This window comes from Eschrichtius robustus, chromosome X, assembly GCF_028021215.1.
Source record: "Eschrichtius robustus isolate mEscRob2 chromosome X, mEscRob2.pri, whole genome shotgun sequence".
Lineage (NCBI taxonomy): Eukaryota > Metazoa > Chordata > Mammalia > Artiodactyla > Eschrichtiidae > Eschrichtius > Eschrichtius robustus.
Genome location: NC_090845.1, coordinates 106,053,687 through 106,062,193, shown reverse-complemented (window position 1 = coordinate 106,062,193; position 8,507 = coordinate 106,053,687).

Below are 8,507 nucleotides of genomic sequence, written 5' to 3'. Positions count from 1 at the left end.
AACAAAAGAAAAATTAGTAAAAACAGCCAAGAACATTGTATAGCATTTTTGGTTTGTTTGGTTCACCCCACTGGAGCCTGGGTGGCTAAAAGGCCTAGGAGGAATATGAGATCCTTCACAAATCCCCTCCCCCCCATTACACCCAGGTGACTGAGAATGTTGCAGGTACTGAGATTCTGGGCACATTCATAACCAAGAAAGCCAGCCCAACCTCTTAGATAGACAGATTTATTCATAATGCCAAGCCTAGGCTCTTCTGATGAAGACAGCTTCAATAGTGGTTAATTTAAAATATAGACTTCATTTGTTAGAACGTTATTACTCAGGATTCTTTCTTCCAGAGTCTCCCCTGATACCCTCATTTGAAGAGAAAGAGAACACTGACAAAGAAAAGAGAAACTCATTCCTCTTTTTGGATTTTAATAAAAGCAAAATATATTCCAGGGGATAACCTGGTCTCAGTAGACATTGAGCTTTATCTTTACACTTTCTCCACTCGAGATTTTTGTGTGATTCCTGATGTTAAGTATATGAGAAACCTGAAGCCCTTGGGAGCCTCAAAAACCAAACAGAGGATAGGTAAATTGGTCTTGTCTTACTAAGGCAGAAAAGACAGTACAGTCATGTTAGCAAGATTTAAAAAACTAGGAGTAGGGGGTAGCATTATTCACAATAGCCAAGATACGGATACGTGTCCTGTCAACAGATGAATGGACGAGGAAGGTGTGGTATATATGCATACAATGGAATATTATTCAGCCATGAGAAAGAAGGAAATCCTGCCATTAATGACAACATAGATGGACCTTGAGGGCATTGTGCTAAGTGAAATAAGTCAGACGGAGAAAGACAAATACTGTATGATCTCATTTATATGCGGAATGTAAAAAAGCCAAATTCATAGAAATAGAGAGTAGAATGGTGGTTACCAGAGGCTGGGGGGTGGTGGGGGAATTGGGGAGATGTTGGTCAAAGAGTACAAACTTCTAAACTTCTAGTTATGAAATGAATAAGCTCTAGGGAACTAATGTATGGCATGGTAATTGTGGTTAATAATACTGTACTACATACTTGAAAGTTGCTTTTTTTTTTCCTTTCTTCTCTTCCTAGTCTTCCTTCTCTTCCTCTTTTCTTTTTATTCTTCTTTCTTTTAACAGTGTTTTTTTTTTAACATCTTTATCGGAGTATAATTGCTTTACAATTGTGTGTTAGTTGCTAAGAGAGTAGATCTTAAGTGTTTTCACCATAAAAAATAAATGGTAATTATGTGACATGCTAGAGGTGTTAGCTAGCACTATGGTGGTAATCATTTTGTAATATATATGTGTATCATATATATTGCACATATATACACATATATATGTGTATAAAATCACATTGTACACCTTAAACTTACGTAATGTTGTATGTCAATTATATCTCAATAAAGCTGGGAGAAAAAACTAAGAGTGGGAGATAAAAGAGGATTTGGAGCAATGTGAACTCAGGTAACGAAATGTTCCATTCTCCAGAATCTCTCGTTCCCTAGCATTCTGGGTAATTTGGGGTTTGCCATATCCTTAATATATTTGCAGTGTATTTTGACTATAGCCCAGGCTGCCTTCTGGAATGCCAGCTGTTGGGTGGGGTAAAATAACAAAATCCCATAGGATCTCAAAGACAGAAATCTGTATGAGCTCACACTCAAAAGACTAAAGGAGAAACCATTCCTGCCAACTTTGGAAAAAAGCAATCTGCTTAACAGTGTAGCAGACTGGAGCCAGAAGTAGCCAGTGGGGCTGCAAATGAAGCAGTGGCTACAGAGGCAAGAGAGGAGGGAGACAGGAGAGGCTTTGAACTTGATAGCAAGTTCAAAGGCAAATGATTCAAGTCCCTAAAACTATATGGCCAGTCCTTGTGCACAGATGTTAGCAGCTGCTTCTATAAGCCCCTTTTCCTGGTTGCCTGCCTCAGGAAAACCACCTGGTGGCTGATGGGGAACAGAAAGAGTCTTATGGACTGGGTTCTCCTGTTCCCAAAGGAAGGAAGAGAAGGTAGCACTTTTGAGAGATTCTTTGCTTCTGAGAGGGGCTAGTTTAAGGCATCTATTCCTGTGGGCTATTTACACAATCGTGTGTGTGTGGGGGGGGGGGAGTGTCCCAGAGCCATCAAAGAGCGGTTATGTACTTTCCCTGCCTAGGGATTGGCTAAGTCTTCAGGGAGTCTCTAGGAGGTCATGTGCAGTGGAGCTTAAGAGTTGTTTGCTGTTGGAGTCACCCAAGCATTGCTGAGTGCTCTCTAGAACCCCAGTCCCTTCCAACAGTAGTGACCTTGAGGACTCTGAAGTCACAGGTGAGGAAACTCCAGGCTGGCCTAGGACCTGAGGCTGCCCATGAAGGCTGCCCAGCATAGGGTGTCATATTCAAAATTTGTGGAGGAGGGGAGACTCATTTGGGACCGCAAAGATCAGGGAAGGCTTCCCAGAATAGGCGGGGTTTGGGCTGGATCTTGAAGGGCAATCCTTCAAGCTGGAACAGCTACTGCTCGACTTTGATGATGCCAGTATGGTCCCCAGTGCCCAAAGTTCCCCTCCTGAACAGCTAGCCTCTGAGTAGTGGCCAGCAAGCGTGGCCAGCAGGCTCACTGGCTAAGGCCAGAGGGTTTCTTTGACCTGAATGGTCCAGATAATGGCCCCAGATCCTTATTTCACTGAGTTCCAGGAAGAACCCTTAGCACATCACATTCCTGAGCAGAGTTTCCGTCTGTCGAGTACAGTTGTACAGTGAGCGATGCTTTCATTTCGAGGGACTGAGAGCTCTAAGTTGGTGACTATATAAGCTTAGACCCCCTAGGGAAACAATGAAGGCTTGGGAAATAGTGAGGTCCTTGTGGAGTTTCAAGCCTATTTCCAGTGGCTAAAAGGCACTAATGAGTATAATGCAGGCAAGAGACGTTGGTTCAAACAAACAACTAATTGGAATTAAGAGAAGAAGTGTGCAGAGGCCCCTAATGAATGGATATGCTAATTGGTCTTCTTTGCTAGCCCCTTGGGCTTTGGCTGTGACATAGACTAGCCTATTAGATGCCTGCTCTGTAATAGCTGCTGAATGCTGGGGCCCTTTATTGCCATGGTAACATTGATGTCGAGAGTCTAGCTGAGCCCCGGATCTCTTAATTTACTACTCAGGCGGCTACAATTCTTTGGGTTTTATTATTCTTCATGCCCCGGGTGCCAGAGTGGCAGTGAATCATGCTTATTCATCCTCTGCACCACCCACGGTGTCTTTGAATAAGTCAGGGTGTCTCTTACTGTGTGTGATGAGCAGATTATTAAGTTCGAGCCTGTTTCTGCCTTAGCTAGACTAGTGCCTCTCAGAAACCCAATGTACCTCTCTAACCACTTGCTTACCTGACGCATCAGATGGCTTTTGGCAAGCGGAGTGATGGCACTGCAGTGGGCTGGCAGAGGCCCAGCCTCCCAGGAGTTTTGCGCTTGCTTGGTGGGCAGGGAGAAGCAGAGCAATATAGGTGGGACAGCACCCACCAGGAGAATGAACCTTGGAGACACATGCCATCCAAAGGGAGCAGTCAGAAGGGGAGAAGAGTCACTGCAGAGAAGGTCCTGGCTGGGAACTCTGGTGCTGGAAGTTTCAGTCTCTCTAGGGTCAGGGGGAAGGGTCTGGGTAGAAAAGGCGATCCCTCGTTCTTCGTGACTCCAGAGGAAGGGAGCAGCCCCCAAAAGCTAGAAGTTACTAGGAGGATGGATTTCACTTTATTTTCTCAAAGACCCTTGTTTAAAAAAAAAAAAAAAAAGCTGGTCACAGAGACCAGCTGCCTCTGAAACTTAGTAAGTAACCTGTCACATGAGCTGCCCATACTTTGGTCTCTCAGTATAGAGATGTTCTAAGATGTTCTAAGCGTGCACAGCCAGGGGGTGAAGAGTAGGATGGAGGGTTTGCTAGATGACCTCTTAGGACCCTTCCAATTTTGAAATCTTTTGTGTCTATATATGATGTTGTTTAATTTATCAGGACATATGCTAAACTTGGGTGATACTTTATATGCACATGTGCTTGCTTTAACAGCGCAAATGCTAAAATTGGGATGATACTCTATATGTGTTTGTCTGTGTCTATCTCCAGCCATAGATGAAACCTTGCAACAGGTGCAGAGGTATTTTCCTGACACCCCTGTTGCTAAGAAATGGGCAACCTGAAACTAAAGATAAATCGGTCAATAACCCCCCAAATTACAAATGACTCTTGCTAGCAGGAGAGAGTCTTGGTTTTTGTGGGGTTTTTTTTTTCCATTTCACTGCAGCATTTGACTGGGCATCCTCATGGGAGAACTGGCAGACTAGAGAAAACTGTGGGCTACACAAATTCAGAGCACCTTTACAAGGTTTTTCTTTCTGTTTATTGGGAATGGAGGGTGTAGGGTGAGAGGAAGAGGTTTTCTTGAGCTAACTAGAATCTAAGAGGTAGCATTTTCCCCTGTGACAGGCTGGACAGAGAGCTGTAAACATAAAGACAGTCAATCAAGTGTGCAAAGCACAGAAAGGGGCTGTTAGGCAACACCGGTCTTTTCCACCAAAGCCTGCAAGCCTGTTTATTATCAAGCAGCAGCATTTCCCCACACAAAGGACAATGATATTAATCCAACCTGAACCCACTCTGGATTCAGCAAGCACCAGTCAGAAATCACAGTGGCTCTCAGCTGCCTCTTAAATCAAAATCAAATTCATAAGCAAGAGCTTAAGATCTCTCCATCAACATCCCTGCTTGGTTACTCACTTGCTGTAAGACCACAGGAATGCCAATTGATTTCTCTATTAAACCATCTCTCCACCTTTAAAGATAATAAGTCCAGTGTCCCTGCTTCCTCACTCTCAGGAATGCTGTGGGCCTAGAACTCTTCAGAAGAAAATGGCAAGAGAATTCTGAAGTTGGGTGGAATTATTGCTCATTAGGGAGTATATAGCTTAGTGTTTAAAAGCATGGACTTTATAAGTGGTACTGGATTTGAATCCAGTTCCCACTCTTAATAGCTGTGTAACCTTAGAGAAGTTACTTCACTTCTCTGAGCCTCAGTTTTCCCATCTGTAAAATCATCAGATTGGCATAGGATCAAATGATGTAATTTATGTACAGTGCTTGACTTAGTTCACTCAATTATTATTATCATTATTATTATTGATAATAATACAAACCAAACAAACAAAAATACCTTGTCCGTTTCAAGGGCGCTTCCTCACAAGGCCAATGACCAGAGTAGGGGAGAAAGCTCCCTCGGGTTGTAGGCAATGCCCCCATCTGGCCTACTAATGTCTCTCATGCTAGGGATTTGGGGCCAGGCAAGAGGGAGAGGGTATTTGGAGGTGGAGTGAGAGGTGAAATGTGAAGGCAGACATGCTAAGCCTGAGGTATTTTGGAGGCAGATAAGGCCTTGGAGGACCCTCATTCACATCACACCATGTAAAACAGCAGTTCAAACTTCAGTGCACTCAAGAATCACCATAAGAGCTTGTTAAATGTGCTCATTCCCGATTACTCTGCAGATTACTTATTAATTTCAAAGGGAAAATGTACCTTTGCAATGAAGAGTTCTAGAAGACACCACCTTACATAAGTGATCAATTTTAGCATCACCAATAACAGGGCAATTGCATGTGAACCTCCTGATGTGACACAATGGGAAGTAAACAACATTACTTCTGTAGTATTCTTGCCAAAGATGTTTAATATGAATCTAATCATAAGGAAACAATCAGACGAATCCAGACTGTAAACAAGACAAAGGACCTGGACTCTTCAAAAATATCAGTATCATTAAGAAAAAAAGCCAAAGGTACTGTTCTAGAATCTAGATTAAAAGAGACTAAAAAGAAAAGACAATCAAATGAAATCCATGATTCTTGACTGAATCCTGTATCAACACAAACAGCTAGGATGTTTTGGAGATAATTTGAGAAATTTTGATATGGACTCAATATTGAATAATATTATTCTATCAATGTTACATGTCTTGGATGTGAGATGGTGTTATTATTATGCAAGAGAATGAGAGAATGCTTTTGTTTGTAGGAAATACATGCTGAAGTATTTAGGTGCAAAGTGGCATGGTACCTGCAAGTTAATTTCAAATGTTGTAGCCAAACACATACATGTTTTTATTACATGTGTGTATGTGTGTATGGAGAGAGAGCATATGTGCAAATCTAAAATGTTAATTTCCAGGTGAAGGATATGCTCTTATTTATCATAGTTTACTTTCAGATTTTTCCAAACAAAAAGTTGGGAGCAAAACATAAATTCTTTCCTACAGCTCCATCCCACATGTGCCTTCTCATAGCCTCAACACTCCCTTGCACCCCGGTTCTTAGATGCCTAATATCCCCTACTGCATAGCATCAGGAGATAGTTGGAGTTAAGGAGACATGAAATCAGGGAAAGCTCCATGAAGGCAGCTACACCTGAGCTTGGCCTCCAGGGTTGGGGCAGGATTTTGCTAAACAGAGATAGCAGGAGAAGAACTAGAAGAAAGAGGCAACAACTCAAATGAAGCTTGAAGAATATAGAACAGAGGTCCTCAACTTTAGTGGACACAGAGTCATGTGGGGAGCTTGTTACCTATGCAGATTCTCTGATCCCGACTCCAGAATTCTGATTCTGTAAGCCTGAAGTTGGGCCCAGAAATCTGAAGGTTTAAAGCACGAAGATGACTCTCCTGCAGGGGTTTGAGGACCATGATTTGGGAAACACTGGCATGGGCAGCTGCCTATTCCACATACACACAGAACTGGCCCTGTCTCTCTCGTGTTCACCTATGAATCTCTCATAGGTGAATTGTCACCAAGGCTGATGTAAACCTTCAGGGGAAGTCCTCTGTACTAGACCTGTTAGTCACGGTGTCTGCCGTGTCCAATACTCTGCTCACTGCCTCCTGGTCAGGAAAGCAAATCCAGCTAGTTGTGGCATAGGGGTGACCTTGACTGTACCAGGAATGGGCTGCAAGATTTGGTGACAGATAAGGTAGCCAGGCACAAAGAGTTCTGTCCAACAGGATTGATGGTATCAAGCTAAGGCAATCAGACCAGCAACCTGTGGAACTGTTCATATAGACTACGGAGAGAATTTTCTAGTCCCTGGCAAGAGGAGAATAGAGCAGACTTACAGAGGGAAGCAGGGCCATTATACAAGAGGAAGGGAACGTGATGCTGAGGACTAGAGCTGCTTTGGAATCTAGGAGTCTTCCAGGCTATGTGTATCATCATCATAATCTTTCTTTTCTTGAGGTATCCTAAATAGACCTCTGTTATCTATGATAAAAGGATTAAATTAATGTGCCTTCTATGAGGTTCCCAGTTCTTAGAGAACTGCTAATGCCCACACTGAAAAAGAAAGTGTCTCTGGGGCATGTTGCTGCTCACCTGAGCAACTGGCAGGACAGAAATAAGCTAATTGTTTCCTTGTCTCTTGCCTCTTCAAACAGACATACAGCTCAAGAAAAGAAACCCCGAGCCTACTTTCTCGAGACCCTCCTTATTTCATACATGCCTGCATCCCAAATGCCTCCCTTTCCTATCCCCAGTCCTCCTTGCTTGGTTCACCATGGTGGAAACTCCAAGTTATGTAGCCCTTTTCTGAACTGGTTGCTCCCCATCAACTCTGGCTCCAACCCAAGCGGCGCCCTGCTTGGTAAATCCATGCCTAGAAGTCAAGAAGTGAAACAATCATCCTCTGTTCAGACAAGAGCAACAGCTGCTAGAGGGGGTCAGGAAGGGGAGAGCCGAAGGCTGTGGGGAGGTTAATTCTACTGCTCGAAACTGCCAGTGGGCCATTCGACCAGGAGAACTGGTTATCTGGCTGGACTCTCAGACCCAAAGGCACCAGCACATTGTAGATTTTGGATGCAGGGTGGTGAAAGAAAAATTCATGGTCCAGTCATACTTTAGGACTCCCAGTCCTCAGCTCTTCGCAGTACATCAGTCCTTACACCACCCTTCCCCCCTGCCTTTGTGGAAGGAAGCATGATGTGGCTAGGCATTGACGTTGTCCTGCCCTTTGCCTCCGGAGATTCTGTCTTATGGCAGGATGACCAGAAGCTGTCAAAAGGAAGATTTCTCACCCTACTCCTCTACCACCTGAAAACTAGGACACTAGCCTCTGAACTCACTAAATAGACAAGGTATAGAGAGGAATTCTAGCCCCAGATCTGCTATGAATGTACAGTATAATGTTGGACTAGTTAGTCACTTAAACTCTTTGGACCTGTTTCCTCAAAGGGCTGTTGTGAGGATAGCATGCAATCACTCTGGTGCAAATGCTAGACAAATCATCAGGCCTTCTGGTAGAGCAGTCCTCTGGGGACATGATAAGGGGGAATGGCCTCACTCCTCCACAGCCTCCTGTTTCCCCTCTCCCCAACGCTATAGCAGCAGCTGTAGCTCCAGCTTTAGTGAACAGAGAGAATGATTGCCTGACATCCCAACATTGTTGAAGCTAAAAAGAGTTTGTAGATAATAAGAG